We start from the raw sequence: 22,215 nt of genomic DNA, 5'->3' as shown, positions 1-22,215 counted from the left end.
GTCAGTAGTATCTGACACATGCCTACACACCCTGCATATAATAGAGTCAGTAGTATCTGTCTACTGATTCTATTGTATGTAGGATGTGTAGTCATATAGAGTCAGTAGTATCTGTCTACTGACTCTATTGTATGTAGGATGTGTAGTCATATAGAGTCAGTAGTATCCGACACATGCCTACACACCCTACACACAATAGAGTCAGTAGTATCTGACTACCGACTCTATTGTATGTCGGCTGTGTAGTCATATAGAGTCAGTAGTATCTGACTACTGACTCTATTGTATGTCGGATGTGTAATCATATAGAGTCAGTATTATCTGACTACCGATTCTATTGTATGTCGGCTGTGTAGTCATATAGAGTCAGTAGTATCTGACTACTGACTCTATTGTATGTCGGCTGTGTAGTCATATAGAGTCAGTAGTATCTGACACATGCCTACACACCCTACATACAATAGAGTCAGTAGTATCTGACTACCGACTCTATTGTATGTCGGCTGTGTAGTCATATAGAGTCAGTAGTATCTGACTACTGACTCTATTGTATGTCGGATGTGTAGTCATATAGAGTCAGTAGTATCTGACTACTGACTCTATTGTATGTCGGCTGTGTAGTCATATAGAGTCAGTAGTATCTGACACATGCCTACACACCCTACATACAATAGAGTCAGTAGTATCTGCACACATGCGGGGTGGGGGGGGAGTGTAAGAAGAGGACATCAGTGGAGGCGACGAGCTAGTCGCAAAGTGCCGAGAAGCCCTCCGCAGGAGTCCCATAAAACTCTTCCCCGTTCGGAGACGTCTACAAGTTGCGGGGTGGGTGGGTGGGTGGGTGGCGCGGGGGGGTGGGTGGTTTCCCGTTCACGGCCGAATCTCGGCGACTTTACCGTGACTACATTGCTTTACGACGGGGGAGAAATTGCCGTCGCTTAATGCCTTTTTCGCTTTCCGGGAACGCATCTACCGCCGCCGCTGGCGCGTTAAACGAGGTGCTTGCTTTTGTAAGCTTCCGCGCGTCGTTAAAAACCAAAAAGAGGATTGATTTTCTGTACCTGTTTTACGTTTTTAGTTTTTATCTTTCCTCGGGCGCCATTGGCTGAAGCTGGGCAAGAACTCGGCGGCTGTTTTGAGTCTCACGTCCCGAAATACCTTTGCAGGTTTTCGACCGAATACTGAACCGGACGAATCGTTTTCTTGGTTCTTTCGGTAAAGTCACATAGAAGGGAAATAATGAAATAATAAAAATAAAACATAATGAAATTATTATTATATCATATTATTTTATTACATTATTTTATTATATTATATTATTTTATTATATTAGTATATTATTTTATTATGTTTTATTTTTATTATTTCATTATTTCCCTTCTACGTGACTTTACCGAAAGAACCAAGAAGATGAATCCCTGCAGTCACGAAAGCTTTAAATCGAAATCGGACGAATCGTTGTTTCCGCTCGTTTTAAGTTAGGGTGGCAAACGCAAACCGCTGGCCAGCGCTTTCTAAAAGGTTACAAAATACCCCGTATTTTCTTGTTCCTTCTTCTTATAAACTTTTGGCTGCGGAGTTTTGTGACAGCCGTTCCCGGCCGGGTTTGTGCTTTTTTTTTCTTCAAATGAAAGTCATCGTGAAAACTGTCGTCCTCGCAAGTCGGTCGTGGGGAGTCGTTCATACGCGGAGGGCGGCCCTAAAGTGAGAGGCAACACACAGGGCTGATTCTAATTTGTGTTCACAAATCACGCCGGGTTATTTCATTCGCCTTAGCAAACGTTCGAACTGAAGTCCGTCAACGTTAATGCACGCACGCACGACTTCTCTTTTGAAATTAATTTCGGACTTTTTTGGGGGCTTTCGCGAGCAATTTTATCCGTAATAAAGTTTTTTGTTGTTTTGTTTGGGAGTTACACCGCGCGAATATGAATGTGCCGTTAAACCCGCCACCACGCGACTCCGACCAAGTAGTGAGGCTTGTGTCACGTTAACGAAAAACGTGCCAACCAGTTTCTCGTTAACACTAACCGGCTGTTTTGTGTAGGAGAGTAAATCCCACCACAACATTTACAATTCGAGTGCCGCGTGACGTTTGCACCGGTGATTACAACAGCAACAGAGTTTGCAGGATGGTGGCGGAGGGGGGGGCAGGCACGGGTGGCATCGACCTGCCCAAACTGGACACCTTCATCAATTGATTTTTAGGATCGCACTCAATTTTTAAATCTTTTATATTAAGTTCGCTTGCTTGCTTGCTTAGGACCGTGCAAATCTTTCGGTCGTTTTTTAACCCACTTCCCGTGATCCAATCGAGCTGACATTTTCCACACAGACTCGTTGTGCGTGACAATTAATGTTCGTGAAAATTTTACACTTTTTAGGACAAAAATATAATATTTAATTACCAATTGCTTAATGGTGGCAGGCAATCATCTGACCCATAGGTGGCAGCCATCTCAAGCCAGAGGACGAGAGGACTCTAGCCGCCACGCATATAAAGGATTTATAGTGAAAAACTTTGTTTTTACGGGTTTACTTGTTGTTTAGTTTAAAGCCGAGCAACTTTTGCCTCGGTGGCGAGAGGAGCCACCTGGGCGGGAAGCGACAACCGGCCTCTCATTGGCCGCAGCGATCTGGCCGCTCTGGTGGGTAGCGATATTAAGAATATATTTACGAAATGTATATAAAGAGATTTCAAAAACAGATAGACTGTGATGAGTTCAAATGGGAGCTTCTGTGGAGAATGGGCTGAAAGAAAAACAAGTGATGAAAAGTAAGAAAGGTTTTTTTTTTACTCTTTCTGGGAAATAAAATAGTTCGTACTTTTTGGGTCATTCGGTAAAGTCACATTGATAGAAAAATAATAAAATAATAAAAAATCATGACGTTTCGATCGCAACACAAGCGATCGTCTTACGGTGAAAAAATACAGCAGGCGGACTGTTGAGGCAGGAAGAAATGTAGCGAGAGAGCTACTGCAGCCAAAGATTTTATAGGTTTGAGATGGGTACAACCCAAGGGTAAGTGAGCGGGGCTAGAGATGAAATTTGCAAGTAAATGTCAGATCGTAGAGCCAGGTATACCTCGGCTGTTGTGTTGCTAGAGATTAGCGTGTCAATCTGTTAATGTAATTCTAGATTTGAAGCTTTCGTGACTGCAAGGATTCATACTCTTTGGTTTTTTCGGTAAAGTCACGTGGGTAAAAAATAAAATAAATGAAAACAACGCAATTAAATCACGACGTTTCGGGCGCAACACAAGCGTCCGCTAAATGTTGTCAAGCTTTCATTTCGGGTTCAGTGATTTCTGCACTTGCTCTATTACTATAGTACTATGCCGCCTTCGACTTTGACGAACGACCGGATGTTTAAGGTTAGCGATTTGTCGTATTGTCTGGGCTGTATAGCAAATGAAAAAAGTAAAACATTTGCGTGTTTTCATATTTATGTGGTTTTAAAAAAAATTGTAGGGCCCCTTCATAACAACATATGATCCTTATGGCGGTACCCCGGGGGGTAACCAAATGATACAAACTGGCCGAGGCAATTAAATATTGTATTTCTGGGACAATATTTTTCTCCAGAGGTGTTACTTAACTCCGCGACTGGGGTACCAATCAACCCGAAATCAGTGCCACTCTCCGCGATGTCGAAACGCAGCGAGGACGATTGCACCGTGGCGGCGGTGCACCGTGTACAGCTCGTCGAGATGAGTCGATTGCCGCATCGCCGGCCATCAACACAGACTAAAGATGACCGCATCACGGATATTACGCGAGAGCCGGGGTCCTATGGAACCCCAGGATACCGCCATGAGGTTCATTTGCTACAGGCCCCGCACAGCTTAATCCGGCACTGGGGGTGAGGGTGGAGGTTACGATCGCCGGTTGGGTGGGTGGGTGGGTGGCACAGCGGAGCGCGTGATGGCGCAACGCGGACCCCCTGATGCCGGAGCAGTTGTCCATTGTGACCGCGTCCGCCGGCGCTGGAGGGGCTCAGGAACCACTGCCGTTTGGTGCGTGTCACACACACACACACGTCGATTCATTGAGATAGCCCCCCCTCCTCCTCCCACAAAGAAATCATCTCCAGCGCGCGAGAGAGAGAGAGGAAGGGAGAGACGGCGGGGGTGTCTTACCACCGACCCTATACCTTGAGATGAGTTGCGGCGGAGGTCAGTGGATGGTGGAGTTGCGGTGTGGCGCGGTGTGGCGGGCGCGGTGGGAGGTGGTGGTGTGGTGGTGGAGGTGGTGTGGTGGCGGTGTGGCGGGCGTGGTGGAAGGTGGTGTGGTGGAGGTGGTGTGGTGGTGGTGGGGGGGGGGCGCGGTGGAAGGTGGTGTGGTGGTGGTGGTGGAGGTGGTGGTGGTGGTGGGAGGTGGTGAGGGGGGGGGGCGAGAGATTTGTTTGTTTGCTTCGGCGAAATTGCCGTACAACTCGCCGACCCGCCCGGTAGGATTCGGCGGGTCGGCGTAGCGCGATGACATTTCGTGTACGCGGTTAAGAACCTCGCCGGGAGGGTGAGTGGGTGGGTGGGTAGGTAGGTTGGTGGGTAGGTAGGTGGGTGGGTAGGTGGGTGAGTGGGTAGATGAGTGGGTGGGTGGGTAGGTGGGTGGGTAGGTTGGTGGGTGAGTAGGTAGGTGGGTGGGTAGGTGGGTGGGTAGGTTGGTGGGTGAGTGGTTAGGTGGGTGGGTAGGTGGGTGGGTAGGTTGGTGGGTGAGTGGGTAGGTTGGTGGGTAGGTGGGTGGGTAGGTTGGTGGGTGAGTGGGTAGGTTGGTGGGTGAGTGGGTAGGTTGGTGGGTGAGTGGGTAGGTGGGTGGAGAGTGTGGTGTGGGGGGGTGGGGGTGTGCGGGGTTTTGAGGGGGTGACCCTCGTTTCACTTTGCACGTTCGTAGAGCCCCCGCCCGCACACGTGGCTTCAACAACTCCGACGCGCGCTCCCCCCGGCCAACGCCGAACCATCGATCACGAGGCTCGGCTCCGTTCATCGGCGCGTTAAATGTTTTGTCGTTTCGGCCGTAAAATAACTCGTCGCGCTCGCTCGCCCCCCCCCCCCCGCTGATTCTGCGCTACACGCGTATACGTCAACCTATTTGTATTATTACCCGCGCATTTTTTTGTGTTCGGCCGACGCAGCACGCACCGCCTTCGTTATTTCCAGCATTTCCCCCCCTCCCCTCTCTCTCTCCTCTTCCTTGTGTTTTGTTTTACGAGGCTACCCCCCCTCCCCCCCCCCGCTGATTCTGCGCTACACGCGTATACGTCGCCCTATTTGTATTATTACCCGCACATTTTTTTGTGTTCGGCAGACGCAACACGCACCGCCGTCGTTATTTCCAGCACCTGCCCCCCCCCAACCTTTCTCTCCTCCTCTTCCTTGTGTGTGTGTGTTTTTTTACGAGGTTACCCCCCCCACCCACCCCCCCCTTGCTTCCCCCTCCGTGTTTTGCGGCGTCAGCGTTCGACGATAAAAAAACGACCGGCGGTGCCCAGGACATAGCCGGAGACGAAGCAGAGCATAGTTTACAACCGCGGGTTTCCTTTTTTTTCTTTCACAAGGCGCCACTTTCACCGCTGCCGCTAAGACGCCGTGCTGGCAGAGTAATGGGCTCGCTTCTGTAGAAGCTGGTGTCTTTTTTATTCATTTCTTACCACCACGGGGGAGCCAGGGATGGCGTTGCCCAGAACCGCTGGACATCCGTAAGAAAGAGTTTCACAGCTCATTGTATTCCCCCCCCCCATTCACTGTGGGGGCGCTAAGGTGGCTAGGAGATGTTAACTACCTGGCCTGGTGTACAGGAGGTCGTGGGTTCGATCCCGACCCTGACGATGCCTGCTGCTGTGTATATGGAGTTTGCGTGCCTCTCTCTCATCATCATCACGGTGGCTATGAGATGTTAACTACCTCGCCTGGTACGCAGGAGGTCGTGGGTTCGATCCCGACCCTGATGCCTGCTGCTGTGTATATCGAGTTTGCGTGCCTCTCTCTCATTATCATCATCATCACGGTGGCTAGGAGATGTTAACTACCTCGCCTGGTACGCAGGAGGTCGTGGGTTAGATCCCGACCCTGACGACGCCTGCTGTGTATCTGGAGTTTGCGTGTCTCTCTCATCATCATTATCACGGTGGCTAGGAGATGTTAACTACCTCACCAGGTATACAGGATTTCGTGGGTTCGATCCCGACCCTGACGACGCCTGCTGCTGTGTATATGGAGTTTGCGTGCCTCTCTCTCATCATCATCATCACAGTGGCTAGGAGATGTTAACTACCTCGCCTGGTACGCAGGAGGTCGTGGGTTCGATGCCGACCCTGACGCCTGCTGTGTATATGGAGTTTGCGTGCCTCTCTCCCATCATCATCACGGTGGCTCGGAGATGTTAACTACCTCACCAGGTGTACAGGATGTCGTGGGTTCGATCCCGACCCTGACGACGCCTGCTGCTGTGTATCTGGAGTTTGCGTGTCTCTCTCTCATCATCATTATCACGGTGGCTAGGAGATGTTAACTACCTCACCAGGTGTACAGGATGTCGTGGGTTCGATCCCGACCCTGACGACGCCTGTTGCTGTGTATCTGGAGTTTGCGTGTCTCTCATCATCATCATCACAGTGGCGAGGAGATGTCGACTACCTCGCCTGGTGTACAGGATGTCGTGGGTTCCATCCCGACCCTGACGACGCCTGCTATGTATCTGGAGTTTGCGTGTCTCTCTCTCATCATCATCATCACGGTGGCTCGGAGATGTTAACTACCTCAGCAGGTGTACACGAGGTCGTGGGTTGGATCCCGACCCTGACGACGCCTGCTGCTGTGTATCTGGAGTGTGTGTGTCTGTCTCCCTGTGGTCGCGTGGATTATTCTCCGGGGTCGTTCCGGTTTCTTCCCCCTTCACATTTATAATCGCCGTCACGCGTGTCTGGAGAGTTGTTTGGCCGCTTGCTGTAAATGTCGATCACGATAAGCAACTTCGTTGAGCCATCATTGGCGAAGGCCAGGCAGGTCGCTTCTGAAAAAGCGAGCTCCTTACATAGCAGCTTAGTGGGAGGAGGAGGAGGGGGGGAGGGGCTTACACCTGGTGGAATAAAAACAAAATCTGATTCAAAAAATGAAATAATTAGAAATATATATATTTTTAAAAAAACACGCTTTAATGAAATGTACCGTACTCGTAATGGCAGAACTCCAGGAAGTGGCCCTGCAGCTTGCCACAACGTAAGGAACCGTGGTGATTTACAGGCAACGTGAGTTGAGCGTGGACAATTAGAGCCGTAAAAAATATAGTTTCAAAATAAATATTTTAAAAACATTTTTATGATAGAATATGGTATTGTCATCAGTATGACACAGCTATACCAAGTTTGCAGTCGATACGACGTTGGGAAGACGGTAAAAATTGAGTTACAAGATTTTTTTTAAGGATACGACAACAGACGGAGTGAGCTAAATACAATCGTGGAATCATATTTTTTTAAACATTCTCACCGTGATCCTGCCGCGGATCGCCCGCTCTCAAACAACAAAGACAAATATCCCCCGTATAGCCTTAACAGACTGTCGGGGCAAGTGCTGTGAGCGAGCAGCTATGAAGGCCGGCACGGTACACGAGGGGGTGGGTGGCCAGCGCCACGCCCGACCGCCTTTGTCTCCCACAGTGGCGATGTTTTCTACACGCCGCATCGGGTACTCATTGAGGCTGAGTCGATCTAGGGGAGACCCAGGACCGGTTCATTATAATCGTCACTGGGTGTTGGCCGTGAGCGGGAATCGAACAACAAACCACACACACACACGGAAACACATCCATCCGCTCGAATAATTCTCATTATTTTTTTTGAAATCGGGGCGGTTCATTTATTTCATTTCACAAGCGCGACAATTGAGCATAAAGCATCGGAGAGAGCGAAGGGGGCGAAATCGTGAATAAAACTGTGAATGGAAATAATAAATAATAAATGAGGGGCCGTGATTGTCGCCCGCGCCCCCCCCACCACCCACCCACCCACTGCCCCATCCTCCTCTCTCTCTCTGTGATTGTCGCCCCCCCCACCACCCACCCACCCACCACCACTGCCCCATCCTCTCTCTCTCTGTCCTCGCATCTCCACTCTGGCTCATGTGATTTCGTGAAACATTTCCGCTCGTAAAGAAATAAAAGCAGAACATGTGTCCGCTAAAGCGTGCGGCTCTGCTGTGCCCGGCGTGGTGCTGGTGATGATGGTGGTGGTGATAGTGGTGGTGGTGATGATGGTGGTGATGATGGTGGTGGTGGTGATGGTGGTGATGATGGTGGTCGTGATGGTGGTAGTGATGGTGGTGATGGTGGTGGTGATGATGGTGATGGTGGTGATGGGTGATGGTGGTGGTGGTGATGGTGGTGATGATGGTGGTGGTGATGATGATGGTGATGATGGTGGTGTTGATGATGGTGGTGATGGTGGTGATGATGGGGGTGGTCGTGGTGGTGGTGATGATGATGGTGGGTGATGGTGATGATGGTGGTGATGATGGGGGTGGTCGTGGTGATGGTGGTGATGATGGTGGTGGTGATGATGGTGGTGGTGATGATGGTGGTGGTGGTGGTGATGGTGGTGGTGATGGTGGTGGTGATGATGGGGGTGGTCGTGGTGATAGTGATGATGGTGGTGATGGTGGTGGTGATGATGGTGATGATGGTGGTGGTGATGATGTTGATGGTGTTGGTGATGGAGGAGTGGTGATGGAGCGGTTAGTGCGCTGCACTATAAACCCGGCCACCCGAGTTCGATTCCCGCTCATGCCCGACACCAGTGATGATTCTCTGAACGTGTCCTCGGCCTCCCTTAGGTCCGATTCAGCCTCAAATTACTACCTGGTGCAGCGTGTAAATTATCGCCACTGGGGAGACAAAGGCGGCCGGGCGTGGTGTCGGCCACCCCCCACCCCTCGTGTACCGTGCCGGCCTTCATAGGTGCTCGCTAACAGCACTTGCCCCAACAGTCTATACGGCCGGATATTTGTCTTTGATGGGAAGACGGTGAAGATGATGATGTTGGTGGTGGTTGTTATGGAGGAGCTCCCACCGTCTCCCTCCTCTTGAGAGAGGGCGGTGGGGAGGTGAGGGGGGTGGAGTGGTTGATTGGTGGACGTGAACATGACGCCTCTCACCCATCCTCTCTTTTTTTTACGTCAGAGGAAACAAGGAGATGCTCGGTGTAGTCGGCACTTTGCTTCGTTCATCATTCAGTTTATTTTCATGCTTTGCTTTATGTAACCACCCCCCCCCCCCCCATTTTTAAATGAAATATTTCACGAAAGAGATCACGTTTCTGCTCTCCTTACCCCTCTCCCTCTCTCTCTACCCCCCCTCTCTCTCTCTGCCCCCCTCTCTGCCCCCCCCTCTCTCTCTCTACACCCCTCTCTGCCCCCCCTCTCTCTCTACCCCCTCTCTCTCCCCCCCTCTCTGCCCCCCCTCCTCTCTCTACCCCCTCTCTCTACCCCCTCCCCCTCTCTCTACCCCCCTCTCTCTCTCTGCCCCCCCCCCTCTCTGCCCCCCCCTCTCTCTCTACCCCCCTCTCTGCCCCCCTCTCTCTCTCTACCCCTCTCTCTACCCCCCTCTCTGCCCCCCCTCTCTCTCTCTACCCCCTCTCTACCCCCTCTCCCCTCTCTCTCTCTACCCCCCTCCTCTCTCTCTACCCCCCTCTCGCCCCCTTCTCTCTCTCTCTACCCCCCCCTCTCTCTCTCTACCCCTCTCTCTACCCCCCTCTCCCTCTCTCTCTACCCCTCTCTCTCTCTCCCACCCCCCCTCTCTCTCTCTACCCCCCCCCTCTCTCTCTCTACCCCCTCTCTCTACCCCCTCCCCTCTCTCTCTTACCCCTCTCTCTCTCTCTACCCCCCCCCTCTCTCTCTCTACCCCCCCCGCTCTCTCTCACCTAACCCCCTCTCCTCTACCCCTCTCCCTCTCCTCTACCAACCCCCCTCTCTCTCTCTGGCCCCCCTCCTCTGCTTGCCCCGCCTCTCTCTCTCTCTACCCCTCTCCTGGCCCCCCCTCCTCTCTCCTCTCTACCCACTCTCTCTACCCCCCTATCTGCCCCCCCTCTCTGCTCTCTACCCCCTCTCTCTACCCCCTCTCTCCCTCTCTCTCTACCCCCCTCTCTGCTCTACCCCCCTCTCCCTCTCTCTCTATCCCCCCTCGCTCTCTCTCTACCCCCCTCTCCTCTCTCCCCTCTCTTCTCTCCCTCCCTCTCTCTCTCCGCGTGAGCAAATCAAATGGTGTGCGGGGTTGCAAAGGGGCGCAGTGTGCGGTTACCGCCTCCGCAGCTGCCCCTGGGTGTCTCCGTTATTTGCCCTCCGCTGCTCTCTCTCTCTCTCGCTTCTCTCTCTTCTCTCTGCACCCTCCCGCCCCTCTCAATCCCGCGGGGCGTTCGCACTGAATGGGATGGGAAGCTCACCCCCCTCCCTCCCTCCCTCCACTGTTTGTGGGGGGGGGGGGGGCTCCACACCGCCCCCCCCCTCCCTCCCTCCTCATTGTGCTTTGGGGAGAGAGGTCAAACAAAACAAAAGATTGTTTGTGTCTGTGGGATTCATCGCCACCTGTGGTCTAACAGGGTTGGTGACCGGCCCTCCTCCTCCTCATACTCCTTTTTTTTTTCTGCACTGCTATCGTTGTTATGGTGGACATCTGTTGACAAAGAGCTTCATAGCCCATCGGATTTCTCCTCCCAAACGCGTGGCCATGGCAACCACCGGTAACGCGTGGCCGTGACAGCCACTGGTAACTCGTGGCCATGGCAACCACCGGTAACGCGTGGCCATGGCAATCACCGGTAACGCATGGCCATGGCAACCCCCGGTAACGCGTGGCCATGGCAAACCACCGGTAACGCGTGGCCATGGCAACCACCGGTAACGCATGGCCATGGCAACCACCAGTAACGCGTGGCCAATCCACTGCTGGATGGGTGCCCCTTCCAAACCACTCAGTACACACTTTGCAAGCAAGCAAGCAAGGTGTGTAACCATCTCGAGCGATAATTTTTGTTTTGTTCCCGCGTGAAAATTTTTAACAACGACGTACGGTCAGGAAAATATTGTACGAATTATTTATAAATTATAGAAACAAACAAATTTTTTTTATCTCTCTTACCTACCGCCCCCCCCCCCCAAGCCTTTCTCACCGCACGCTCGTATCACGAGCGGAGGATTTGTAAGCAAGCTCGTGCGTTTGCCCACTGGCGCGCGCAGGCGTAAGCTCTTTTGCTCTTGAAGTCTCTCCCCCCCCCTTAACGGGCAAGTCGCCTAGGATCCTCCCCGTTCGCTCTATTTTTTTTATTGGGGGCAACAAGATTTAAAAACAATTTTTTTTATATTTTTTATTTTCTAGTTGGTAGATTTTTTTTTTTTAGATGGCCGGGTTAGCTTCAGGCAGCACCGGGATTTTCCCTTGGCCGTGTTAAAGGAGAACCAAGCCAGCACCTCAGAGGGCCCCGGGTTCAAGCCCCGCGTGAAGCAGCAGTAAATTGGGTCGAAGGGAAAGAGGGCTCGTGTAGAGCTGTGAAATTGACGGTGTCGGCCTCACCGCCACCCCCCCGGTGGCCCAGACGACCGCACGGTGGAGGAGGAGGAGGGGAGGAGGGAGGAGGAGGAGGAGGGAGGAGGAGGAGGGAGGAGGAGGAGGGAGGAGGAGGAGGAGGAGGAGGAGGGGGAAGAGGAGGAGGGGGGGAGGAGGAGGAATTAAATCATAATACAAATAGTTTTAACCAAGTGATGTTTGCGCTTTACTTAGTCCGCGCTTAGATCCCACGGAGGAAAGGGGCGTCACGGTGGCTAGGGGATGTTGACTACCTCACCTGGTACGCAGGAGTTCGTGGGTTCGATCCCTGACCCTGACGACGCCTGCTGCATATTTGGAGTTTGCGTGTCTCTCTCTCTCGTTATCATCACGGTGGCTTAGAGATGTGGACTACCTCACCCGGTGTGCAGGAGGTAGTGGGTTACATTCCTGACCCTGACGACGCCTGCTGTATATTTGGAGTTTGCGTGTCTCTCTCTCATTATCATCACGGTGGCTTAGAGATGTGGACTACCTCAACCGGTACGCAGGAGTTCGTGGGTTCGATCCCGACCCTGACGACGCCTGCTGTATATTTGGAGTTCGCGTGTCTCTCTCTCTTATTATCATCACGGTGGCTTAGAGATGTGGACTACCTCACCCGGTACGCAGGAGTTCATGGGTTCGCTCCCTGACCCTGACGACGCCTGCTGTATATTTGGAGTTTGTGTGTCTCTCTCTCTCATTATCATCACGATGGCTAGGAGATGTTAACTACCTCGCACTGGAATACAGGAGTTCGTGGGGTCGATCCCTGACCCTGACGACGCCTGCTGTATATTTGGAGTTTGTGTGTTTCTTTGTTAAATTTCATAGTTAAAAATGTAACAAAGACATTTTATAATTAAAATGTAACAAAGGCAAAAACAAAGATCCCCCGTGTAGCCTTGGCAGACTGATGAGGCAAGTGCTGTTAGTGAGTAGGACCTATGAAGGCGGGCACGGCACACAAGGAGGGTGGGTGGCCAGCCCCACGCCCATCCGTCTTTGTCTTCCCTAGTGGCGATGTGTACTACACACCACACTAGGTACTAATTTGTGGCCGAGTCGACCTAGGGGAGACCCCTCACTCTCTCTCCCTCTACACCCTTCCCCCTTTTCACCCCCCTCCACCTCCCACCCCACCGCCTACCCCAAAGACATAAATCTGTGACCGGGCCCTCTGTGATCTGTCACAACAAATACGTTGCACGTGAGCTTTGTAAAAGGCATTATTATTATTTTCATCATCATCATCATTAGAAGAGCAGAGTTTGGGGTGGGGTGGGGGCGGGGAATTGACACAAGCAATGAACAATAATACGTGTTGTCATTTCGTGAGACGTTACACACTAGCGCTTAGCAGTGGGTGGGTGGGTTGGGGGGGGGGTTGTTTCTTTTCGAATCGATTATACGTCCGCGTTGCGAGAGGGCTCACAGGGGAGAACTTCCCGGACGTTTCCTGCGTGCGAGCGGCACGCGCGTGCCCCCCCCCCCCCCCCCCCCCCATCGGGTGGACGGCGATCGTCTGTGGTGGTCCGGGTCGCTTCGTGAAAAAGAGAGCTCAAAAAGAGAGCTCAAAAAAGAGAGCTAAAAAAGAGAGCTAAAAAAAGAGCTGAAAAAAGAGAGCTAAAAAAGACAGCATCTGAATGAAACACCCCAGGCTTGGAGCGTATATTTAAGCTGGGTTGGAGGGGGAAGAGCGCCTTGACAAAAAAATTTGCATATCAAGAGGAATTTAGCATATTTATGGGATACGCTCCAAGCCTGGGGTGTTTCATTCAGACGCTGTCTTCCCGACAGACCTGTTCTTCACCTGAGGACGGCTGCTTGCGTTGTGGCCGAAACGTCGTGAGAATTGTATTTTATTATGTTTTATTTGTATTATTTTATTATTTCCCTTCTACGTGACTTTACCGAAAGAACCAAGAAGATGAATCCCTGCAGTCACGAAAGCTTTAAATCGAAATTTAGAGCCTACAGAGCTTCGCGTGTACGGCGGTGGCGTTCACACCGCGACCGCGTTCTTTGCCACGAAACGCGCTCGAGGTTCTTCTGCCCCGGAGCCACGCGGAGCCACGCGGCTCCACTTGGAGCCACGCTCGGAGCGCGACCGACACGGCGCACTTCCACCCCGCGCGCTCTATCAGCGATGGATGTCCGCGACGACCCCATCGAGTGGGCATTGATTAAGCATTTTAGGGACGCGGCCGGCCCTAAATCGTCGAATATCGATGGCACGGGCTCCCCCGGGGCTTTAGCGGCAGAGCCGAGAAGATCCGTCGGATCCCGAGGAGGTCAATTCTGTTTTGATGTTTTGACAAAACTTCATTGTCCCGGCCGTTTTGTTGATTTGTCGCTCGCTCGCACTCTCGCTCTCTGTCTGTCGCGCCTCCAACTCCTCTCTCTCTCTCTCTCTCCTCCTTGTCTTATTTTTGCGTGTGTATCATCTTTGCGTTTCCCACGATCCCGTTCTCTTCCAATGTACAGCGCTTTGAACTCCTTGATGAAAAGCGCTATGTCGATAGAATATTTATTGTTGTTGTTGTGGTGGTGGTGGTATCCCCCTTACTGTGTGTGGTGGGTCTTGTTTTTTTGCGTGTGTGTGTCTGTATGTGTAAGTAGTGTTGGGAGCGGTAGTGTAGCGGTTAGCGCGCTGCGCTACGAACCCGGCGACCCGAGTTCGATTCCCGCTCACGGCCAACACCAGTGGCGATTATTTGGACCGGTCCTGAGCCTCCCCTAAGTCGACTCAACCTCAAATGAGTACCCGGTATGGTGTGTAAACATCGCCACTGGGGAGACAAAGGCACCCGGGAGTGGTACTGGCCACCCACCCCCCTCGCGTGCCGTGCCGGCCTTCATAGGTGCTACTCGCTAACGGCACTTGCCCCAACAGTCTCTTGAGGCTATACGGGGGATCTTTGTTTTTGTAAGTGAACCTCCGATTAGCAAGTTCAACACGCTGTACATACAAACTCCTTCCCTCACCCACAGGCCCGCCCCTGACGTGCATACACACGTAGCCTGTATTGAAATGTGACACTGGAGTGGGTATTTTTAATTATCTCTAGGGTCATATTAGCTAATTGGTGTTCACGGATCTCTTTGGGGGGGCATGGGGTAGGGGGGGGGCTTGGCAGGTCTTTGAGGAGAGAGCGAGAAAAAGTAAACACGCGCGGTCTGGTCGGCAGGGAGCTGTGCACTGTCCACAGGAGATGTTGACTATCTCGCCTGGTACGCAGGAGGTCGTGGGTTCGATTCCGACTCTGACGATGCCTGCTGCTGTATATTTGGAATTTGCGTGTCTCTCTCTCTCCCCCCCATCTCGTGTGCGCCATGCCGGCCTTCATAGTCGCCGCTGCTATTCTTGGGTTTTTTTCGGTAAAGTCACGTAGGTAACAAAAATTAAAATTAATAAAAGTAAAATAAAATAAAAATCACGACGTTTCGGAGGCAACACCAGCTTCCGTCTTCAGGTGGAACCGTCACAGCACGCTTGCTGTATCAAGTAAAGAGAATCTTCTTGGTTCTTTCGGTAAAGTCACGGAGAAGGGAAGTAATAAAATAATAAAAATAAAACATAATAAAACAATTCTCACGACGTTTCGGCCACAACGCAAGCAGCCGTCCTCAGGTGAAGAATGAGACAATGCCAAGCTAGGAGCTTGGCATTGTCTAAGCTCCTAGCTTGAGGACGGCTGCTTGCGTTGTGGCCGAAACGTCGTGAGAATTGTTTTATTATGTTTTATTTTTATTATTGTATTACTTCCCTTCTACGTGACTTTACCGAAAGAATCAAGAAGATGAATCCCTGCAGTCACGAAAGCTTTAAATCGAAATTTAAGTAAAGAGAAATTGGTGCGGCTGAAACTACGGCTAGTCTACATAACAAAGGACTGAGCCTTTGTTATGTAGACTGGCTGAGAGGGGGGGGGGGGGGTGCCAGAGTTGTTAAAGTGCAACTGCTGCTAATGGGACTGAGCCCCTGCCATGTAGATGGTAAAAGCAAAAAAGCAGGTCAGGAAGAAACAGCCTCCTGCTACGTTGCTTGGTGGGTAAAACTTAAAGCAGGAAACCAGCGTGTGAAAAAGAAGCTAAACATGATGAAACAAAACTGGCTGTCTATCAGTAAACTGTACAGTAACTAAAGAATAGTTGTCTGTCAAATAAGATGGTCCAAATATGTGTAGTTAAATATGTTTTGCATGGTTAATAACATCGCTGCTGCTACTCGCTAACAACACATGCCCCCGACAGTCTGGGTCGCCACGGTGGCGAGATGTTAACTACCACGCCTGGTGTACAGGAGGTCGTGGGTTCTATCCCTACCCTGAGGTCTACTCTATATTTGTAATTTGCACATTCACTCTCGCCGTGGTCGCATGGACTTTTCTCCGGGTCCTCCGTTTTTTCCCCCTCCACAGTCAGATTCGACGTCACGCGTTCAGAGCGTTATCTGGCCGCTGCTGTACATTCTCACGCTATGATGATGATGATGACGATAATCCCACTTCGTTGAACTGCTACCATTTGTGGTGGCCAGGCCGCTTCTGAAAAATAGCTGTTTTTGTTGTTGTAAATCTTCTGCTTATTTTTAAATCCTTTATATTAAGTTCACTTGCTTGCTTGCTTATGACCGTGCAAATCTTTCGGTCGTTTTTTAACCCACTTTCCGTGATCCAATCGAGCTGACATTTTGCACACAGACTCGTTGTGCGTGACAATTAATTTTCGTGAAATTTTTTTCCAAATTTTTACACTTTTTAGGGAATTTTTTTTTATATTTAATTACCAATTGCTTAATGGTGGCAGGCAATCATCTGACCCATAGGTGGCAGCCATCTCAAGCCAGAGGACGAGAGGACTCTAGCCGCCACGCATATAAAGGATTTATAGTGAAAAACTTTGTTTTTACGGGTTAATTTTTTCTCCCTCCCGAAGAGGCGGACGCTCATCCCCTCCAAGCGGGCGACACACGCCGGGAGTTCCTCGGGTGTAATTCGCATTACGTCCGGCGAATGGGAATCCCGTAAAGAAAATTAATAAAAAAAAATATCCCGTGATTTATTTAGATTTAAACAACAAATACTATAAAATCCCAACTGCGTCCGCTCAAATAAGTGTTCGTGAGGCCTTCTCAAAGTTAAGCCGCAGTTAGCGGGTGCCTCCACCCCCCCCCCCTCTTCCCCACCACTCTCGACCCCCGCGCGGTCTTCCGAAAGTGTCGCCATCCTCACCAGAGTTTCTTCATTGTCGTCAAAGACAAAAGGTCCCCCCCCCCCCCCCCCGCCACTTGTAGCCTGCAACGGACTGTTGAGGGCAAGCACTGTAAGCGAGTTGCATCCACCAAGACCGGCACAGCGACACACGTGGATGAGTGGTGTGATACCACCTAGGCCGGCACAGCGGCACACGAGGATGAGTGGTGTGATACCACCTAGGCTGGCACAGCGGCACACGAGGATGAGTGGTGTGATACCACCAAGACCGGCACAGCGGCACACGAGGATGAGTGGTGTGATACCACCAAGACCGGCACAGCGGCACACGAGGATGAGTGGTGTGATACCACCAAGACCGGCACAGCGGCACACGAGGATGAGTGGTGTGATACCACCTAGGCCGGCACAGCGGCACACGAGGATGAGTGGTGTGATACCACCAAGACCGGCACAGCGGCACACGAGGATGAGTGGTGTGATACCACCTAGGCCGGCACAGCGGCACACGAGGATGAGTGGTGTGATACCACCAAGACCGGCACAGCGGCACACGAGGATGAGTGGTGTGATACCACCAAGAACGGCACAGCGGCACACGAGGATGAGTGGTGTGATACCACCTAGGCCGGCACAGCGGCACACGAGGATGAGTGGTGTGATACCACCAAGACCGGCACAGCGGCACACGAGGATGAGTGGTGTGATACCACCTAGGCCGGCACAGCGGGCACACGAGGATGAGTGGTTTGTGATACCACCAAGGCACGGCACAGCGGCACACGAGGATGAGTGGTGTGATACCACCTAGGCGGCACAGCGGCACACGAGGATGAGTGGTGTGATACCACCAAGACCGGCACAGCGGCACACGAGGATGAGGGGTGTGATACCACATAGGCCGGCACAGCGGCACACGAGGGATGAGTGGTGTGATACCACCAAGACGGCACAGCGGCACACGAGGATGAGTGGTGTGATACCACCTAGGCCGGCACAGCGGCACACGAGGATGAGTGGTGTGACTACCACCAAGACCGGCACAGCGGCACACGAGGATGAGTGGTGTGATACCACCAAGACCGGCACAGCGGCACACGAGGATGAGTGGTGTGATACCACCAAGACCGGCAACAGCGGCACACGAGGATGAGTGGTGTGATACCACCAAGACCGGCACCAGCGGCACCACGAGGATGAGTGGTGTGATTACCACCAAGACCGGCACAGCGGCACACGAGGATGAGTGGTGTGATACCACCAAGACCGGCACCGCAACACAGAGGATGAGTGGTGTGATCCCACCTAGGCTGGCACAGCAACACACGAGGATGAGGGTGTGTGATACCACCAAGACCGGCACAGCGGCACACGAGGATGAGTGGTGTGATACCACCTAGGCCGGCACAGCGACACACGAGGATGAGTGGTGTGATACCACAAGACCGGCACAGCGACACACGAGGATGAGTGGTGTGATACCACCTAGGCGGCACAGCGGCACACGAGGATGAGTGGTGTGATACCACCAAGACCGGCACAGCGGCACACGAGGAGAGTGGTGTGATACCACCAAGACCGGCACAGCGGCACACGAGGATGAGTGGTGTGATACCACCTAGCTGGCACAGCACACACGGGATGAGTGGTGTGATACCACCAAGACCGGCACAGCGGCACACGAGGATGAGTGGTGTGATACCACCTAGGCCTGGCACCGCAGCACACGAGGATGAGTGGTGTGACCAAGACCGGCACAGCGGCACACGAGGATGAGTGGTGTGATACCACCAAGACCGGCACAGCGGCACACGAGGATGAGTGGTGTGATACCACCAAGACCGGCACAGCGGCACACGAGGATGAGTGGTGTGATACCACCAGACCGGCACAGCGGCACACGAGGATGAGTGGTGTGATACCACCAAGACCGGCACAGCAACACACGAGGATGAGTGGTGTGATACCACCAAGACCGGCACAGCGGCACACGAGGATGAGTGGTGTGATACCACCAAGACCGGCACAGCGGCACACGAGGATGAGTGGTGTGATACCACCAAGACCGGCACAGCGGCACACGAGGATGAGTGGTGTGATACCACCAAGACCGGCACAGCGGCACACGAGGATGAGTGGTGTGATACCACCAAGACCGGCACAGCGGCACACGAGGATGAGTGGTGTGATACCACCTAGGCTGGCACAGCAACACACGAGGAGGGTGGGTGGCCAGCACCATGCCCCGGGCATGCGTTTGTCTCCCACAGTGGCGATGTTTTATACACCGCACTGAGTACTCATTTGAGGCTGAGTAGACCTAGGGGAGGCACGGGACCAGGTCAGATTATCGCTATCACCGGTGTTGGTGGTGGCGGTGGGCATGCGTTTGTCTCCCACAGTGGCGATGTTTTATACACCGCACTGGGTACTCATTTGAGGCTGAGTAGACCTAGGGGAGGCGCGGGATCAGGTCAGATAATCGCTATCACCGGTGTTGGTGGTGGCGGTGGGCCTGAGCGGGAATCAAACTCGGCTCGCCGCGGGTTTCGCAGTGCAGCAGGCTGATTGTTGACAATACAAAGCCAAAGATCCCTCCCTATAGCCTTAACAGAGTCCTGTTATGGAGCGCCGAACAAACACACGAGACAAAGATCCCCAGTATAGCCTTAACTGCTGCGCCACCGCTCCCCCCCTCTCCTCCACCACCACTACCGCCCGCAGCCCTCTTCACGAGCATCTCTAGCGCAGGATTTATATCAGATATCGGGTGCTGTGGTGGCTAGGAGATGTTAACTAACTCGCCTGGTATACAGGAGGCCTTGGGTTCGATCCCGACCCTGAAGTCTGCTGTAGATTTGATGATGAGCCGCTTCGTTGAGCTGTAATTTGTGCCCAGGTTGCTTCTGAAAAAAAGCTAAATAGTTCAGTGGGTCTTACCTAGTTACAATAAAATAAAAATCGTTCATATATTTCAGGCTGGTGGCGAGATGTTAACTACCTCACCTGGTATACAGGAGGTCGTGGATTCGATCCCGACCCTGACGATGCCTGCTGCTGTATATTTGGAGTTTGCGTGTCTCTCTCATCATCATCATCATCATCACGGTGGCTAGGAAATGTTAACTACCTCGCCTGGTATACAGGAGGTCGTGGATTCGATCCCGACCCTGACGACGCCTGCTGTATATTTGGAGTTTGCGTGTCTCTCTCATCATCATAACGGTGGCTAGGAGATGTTAACTACCTCACCTGGTATACAGGATACCGTGGATTCAATCCCGACCTTGAGGTCTGCATATTTGGAGTTTGCGGTGTGTCTCTCTCCCCGCGGTCGCGTGAAATTTTTCTCCGGGAGTCCTCCGGTCTTTCCCTTCCACATTTATCATCGACGTCACGCGCTTAGAAGTATCTTGCTGCTGCGATAAATTTCCACGCGGCGATGATGATAAGCCCACTTTCGTCGAGCCATCATTTAGTGACGGCCACGTCGCTTCTGACAAAGAGCTACATGGCTCAGTGGGGGGCCTTACCAGGTAAAATAAAATAGATTAGTCGTAGTTTTATATCTGTAAACGAACCACGGCGCTACTCCACCTCTGGGGGGGCCCACGTGAATAATCCACCGCATTTGGCGCTCTTCTCACGACCACACGAGCGATGAATGTGCGCGCCTCGCCACCGCGATTTTTAAATCCTTTATATTAAGTTCACTTGCTTGCTTGCTTGCGCGCTTACGACCGTGCAAATCTTTCGGTCGTTTTTTTAATCCACTTCCCGTGATCCAATCGAGCTGACATTTTGCACACAGACTCGTTGTGCGTGACAATTTATTTTCGTGAAAACTTTTTTTCCAAAATTGTACACTTTTTAGGAATTTTTGTTCAAATATTTATTTACCAATTGCTTAATGGTGGCAGGCAATCATCTGACCCATAGGTGGCAGCCATCTCAAGCCAGAGGACGAGAGGACTCTAGCCGCCACGCATATAAAGGATTTATAGTGAAAAACTTTGTTTTTACGGGTTAATTTTTTTTGTTCTTGCTTAAACCCACGACCGATATCGCGGGAACCTGTGTTCGTGCCGTGCGTCTAGAGCCGTAGATAATGTGCACCCCCTCGATTTCACGATTTGTAATGCCCCCCCAGTGCATAATGGGGGCGCCGTTTCCGTAATTGGTAAACAAAACCCATGGATAACGTTATCGTGTGGCGGGCCTAAAGCAAAGATAACGTGAGTCCTGATTGCGTTAATTATAAAGACCCGTGGATAATTGAGCTCAGTGATGTCGTGATTGTAGAACCAGTGGTAGGTATAATATGCCCCCCTCCCCCCCCCACTGTGTTCACTGTGGCTCCAACTCATAATTAATTTGTGGCCCGTTTTTCAGCATTTGTAAAACCCACATATAATTATTGTGTGTGTGTGTGGTGCCCTGTGTTTGAGATCTTCATCATCACCATTATCATCATCATCGTCAGTGAAGCAGATAAGCCCTCGCAGTAGGTGGTGGTTGCGGCGGTTGCCTACCGCCGCATTTCGTCATTTGCCGTTTCCGCTTTCTCCTCCTCCTCCTCCTATCTGTCTCGTCGTGGCGATGCGCGTCGAGTAAGCGGCCACGTCTCTCGTCTCAAGCCACCGATCTCTGACGACGATGCCCCGTCCTCAAGCCACCGAGGTCTTGAGGCCACGTTTCATGCTGGGCTCCGTTTCGACGGCCCTCGTTCATTGGCGGGACAAGGGCCATTTTTTTAAATAGAATCAGCCCACGAGGTGCTATTGAGATCTTTTTGCTGCTGCAAATGTCCAAATGATGTAAGCCACTTTGCTGAGCTATCATTTGTGATGGCCAGGTCGCTTCTGACAAAAATAAGTTCAGTTCCCCTGTGGGGTTTTGACTGGTAGGATGGGGATGGTTTAGTTTATTTCTACGTTTTTGGGTGATTTCTTAACCTTTCTTGTACTTTGCACTACCGTCGTGGTTTTTTTTTGTCTTGTTTGTTGTTGTTGTAACGTTCTTAGCCCCGTGCCTCGACTGGACCATCTGTGAAAAAAGAGCTTCATAGCTCGTCGGATTCCTCCTCCGCCTATAAATAAACATGCTGGTGAATTCCGATTTTATTTTTTAAATCCTTTATATTAAGTTCACTCACTTGCTTGCGCGCTTACGACCGTGCAAATCTTTCGGTCGTTTTTTAACCCACTTCCCGTGATCCAATCGAGCTGACATTTTGCACACAGACTCGTTGTGCGTGACAATTTATTTTCGTGAAAATTTTTGTTCCATAACTTTACACTTTTTAGGAATTTTTTTTTTATATTTAATTACCAATTGCTTAATGGTGGTAGGCAATCATCTGACCCATAGGTGGCAGCCATCTCAAGCCGCCAGAGGACGAGAGGACTCTAGCCGCCACGC

The sequence above is a fragment of the Lethenteron reissneri genome, chromosome 64 (genome assembly GCF_015708825.2).
Source record: "Lethenteron reissneri isolate LAM-NWPU_2019-01 chromosome 64, ASM1570882v1, whole genome shotgun sequence".
NCBI classification, from domain to species: Eukaryota; Metazoa; Chordata; class Hyperoartia; order Petromyzontiformes; family Petromyzontidae; genus Lethenteron; species Lethenteron reissneri.
The sequence above is the reverse complement of the archived record's forward strand: the minus strand, read 5'-3'. Positions refer to the sequence as shown.